Below are 3,673 nucleotides of genomic sequence, written 5' to 3'. Positions count from 1 at the left end.
TATATATATATATATATATATATCCCCAAATATTTTTACCCTCTTTCTTGCTTTACAACATACAAAGTCTGCTTTATAATAGTGCCCTCTTTGCTTCTTCCTGTCCCTGCGGCTTAGTTTGATGTTTCAGCCAATGGCAGGCAGCCAGACAATCTTTTGACCTAATCTGTCTAGAATACTTGGCCAGCTTGAGTGATGTTACTTCTTCTATCTGATTGGACTTTTACAAATATGTTCAGGTTGGGATAAAAGGTAGAAAGTGGAGATGGGAAACCTAACCCTTTGAAACAGCACTGTTTCTTTATAAATAGCACCAACCAACCAGCCCACCCAAACACTATCTTTAGCAGTTTGCATAGATTGTCCCTAGAAAATCAAAACCAATCAACATGTGCAAACTCCAAAATGGTCATCATCATAAAAAACGTTTTGGTTGGGCTTGATGAGGCTATCGTTGACTCAATGGCTTTAATTAAGCTCACAAGCAACAGGTTATCATGTGCTCCTCCAAACACATGTAAGATTGAGTATCTTAAAACAACTTTCTGCCATTTGCTAGTTGTATGGCCTCAAACGAATTACGAAGCCTCTCATTTCTTATCCATAAAATGTAAGAGAAGATAGTGACATTCTCAAAGCACTGCCCTTCTGCCTAGAATGTTCTTTTCCCTGATGTCCAGAGGAGTGACTGCTCACCTCCTTCAGGTCTTTGTTAGAATGTAATCTTCTAAGTTGGGCTTTTCTTCATTTTCCCACTTAAAATCACACTCTTCTCAAATATGTATTACCCTCTTTCTTGCTTTATTTATCTATTTAGCATGCATACTATATATTTTGTTTGTTTTCTGTCTCCCGACCCCGCCCCCCACAACCACAATGTAAGCACTAAGGAATTCCCAGCTCACGGGTGTGCCTAGTACAGAGGTTCTCAACCTGTGGGTCGCGACCCCTTTGGCAGTCGAACGACCCTTTCACAGGGGTCGCCTAAGACCATCCTGCATATCAGATATTTACATTAAGATTCATAACAGTAGCAACATTACATCTCTTACCCCCCTCCCTTCTGCCCCCAAACCCTCCCTGGCCTTCCCACTACAGTTTGACAATCAGCTTGAGGCAGCTCTGCCTCTGTATCTATTATTGTTCATAAGTTTATAATGGTCTTTATTATCCATGAATGAGTGAGATCATGTGGTATTTTTCCTTCATTGACTGGCTTATTTCACTTAGCATAATGCTCTCCAGTTCTATCCATGCTGTTGCAAATGGTAAGAGTTCCTTCTTTTTTATAGCAGCATAGTATTCCATTGTGTAGATGTACCACAGTTTTCTAATCCATTCATCTACTGATGGGCACTTAGGCTGTTTCCAGATCTTAGCTATGGTGAATTGTGCTGCTATGAACATATGGGTGCACATATCCTTTCTGATTGGTGTTTCTGGTTTCTTGGGATATATTCCTAGAAGTGGGATCACAGGGTCAAATGGGAGTTCCATTTTTAGTTTTTTGAGGAAATTTATCTGCCCGTTTACTGCCACATCCCCAGCTCATGGGTGTGCCTAGTACAGAGGTTCTCAACCTATGGGTCGCGACCCCTTTGGTAGTCGAACGACCCTTTCACAGTGTTCGCCTAAGACCATCCTGCATATCAGATATTTACATTACAATTCATAACAGCAGCAACATTACAATTATGAAGTAGCAACGAAAATAATCTTATGGTTGGGTCACAACATGAGGAACTGTATTTAAAGGGCCAGAAGGTTGAGAACCACTGGCCTAGTACATGTTCTCAATTAATATCTGCTGATGGAATGAATTAAATGAGAGACTATAAGAGAAATATGTAACATAGTGTCTAGGACAGTGAGTGATCAAACATAAGCAATTGATAATAATGATAAATGTTATATTATTTCACTGAGAGAGATTTCAGGCAGAAATAAAATATTTTATAAAGCTCTATCATATAGCATAAATGGACCAAAAAAATCCATAATAACCAGTAACAACTTTATAATAAGTATAGTTGTTCAGTTTTCATTACATAAAACTAGTCTATAAGTATTCTCATGTATTTATTATTCATTAATTCATTAATTCACAGAGTATGTTGTACCTACTCTGTTTACAACACATATCTTTCTTCTCTAGCCAAGAATTTATGGTAGCAGTATTCTTTGATCTCTACATGGCTAATATAAATCAGAAGTTCTTCTTTGGCCTCAATTTCTGTTCTGACTTTCTCCAACAGGGATGAGCAATTTATGAAAATACTTCATTTTCTGGGGGAGAAGGGAGTGCTCATCAGCTATAAGCTACTGCCATAAGACAGGACATGTGAAAAGAATTACAATAATGTAAGCTCCACGAGGGTTCTTTTGTGTTTGTTCAGGGACATATCCCCAGGATGCAACTAGGTCCCTGGCATGTGGTAAGCACTCAATTTCTTAATAAATGAAAGGCTGAGGCAGACTGGTGCATGCCTGCCAGCTCCTCTGGAAGCTGCTAGCAACCCTTTGCAGCTAGGAGAAAACATGATGTTACTATCAACCAACCCACCTGAGCAATAGTTTTAGCATGCGTCCACATACTATCAACTCCGGGTCTTAGCTGCCCTGAATTCTCTGGATAAGCAATTAAGCATCCCAAAATATCACTTTGCTGGGTCTTCAGAATCCTGGTGTGGTGAAAAATCAATAGGCTCAGTAGTTAGGCATGCCTGGATCTGAGTACTGGTGCTATCACTTATTTGACCACCAGCAATTTTAAACTCTCTGAGAGTCCGTTTTCTCCTCTGTATATTGGGGGTTGAGAAATTTAACTCAAAGGGTCATAGGCATTAACTAAGGGTCTTCTGATTGATTTAAATTTAATGAAATGAATCTTATCAGGTGCTTTGCCACTGCTTCAGAGAAAGATTGATTTATATGGACGTGACCTCAGGAGAATGTGAAGACAGCACAGAAGTGTTAGCATTAGGTCTTATTACAAATACTGCTTGAACACTGCATCTTGGAAACTAATATGGGTGTTATCTAAAAATGCAAACCCGCCCTCTACAGTTACCATTAAAATGTGTTATTTTTAGGTGCTTTTTAAAAGAAGTTTATTCATTCCTAACAAAAATATATTGTAAAAATAATTTTAACCCAGTATAAAATATATGAGAATCTTAAAATTAACCTAAATTGAGGGGTGAGGGAGAGCAGTTTCTAAAATAAGTAAGGCCATCTTAACCTTGCTTGTTAATATAAACTGTATATTTTTCTCTGAACACATAATAGAAAATGTCAAGCAATAATATGGGTCATGCTTGGGTGTGTGGTGTATTGGATATAATCTGGTTAATGAGTCAAACCAGGTTCTCAGACAGCAAACACACATGAAACAAAACGTCTAGGTTCTGATTTCAATCCCTCCAAAGAGGAATGTAGGTTTACTTTTTTTGCCTTTGAAAGATCATGCCAATGCAGGTTATATTTTCTGTATAATAATAAAAAAGCAAATTCAAAGGCAGGAATGCTTATGGGGTATGATGATTCCAGACCTCATGATTCAGTTCACAGTGTGGGAAGCCAGCCTAGCAGCCAGCCACACCTAAGGAGAGAGTAAAGATCCCCTTTTCATACAAAAAGAAGTGATATCTACTGATCATTAAGAAAGCTATAC

Source organism: Myotis lucifugus, unplaced genomic scaffold (genome assembly GCF_000147115.1).
Source record: "Myotis lucifugus unplaced genomic scaffold, Myoluc2.0 scaffold_106, whole genome shotgun sequence".
NCBI lineage: Eukaryota > Metazoa > Chordata > Mammalia > Chiroptera > Vespertilionidae > Myotis > Myotis lucifugus.
The sequence above is the reverse complement of the archived record's forward strand: the minus strand, read 5'-3'. Positions refer to the sequence as shown.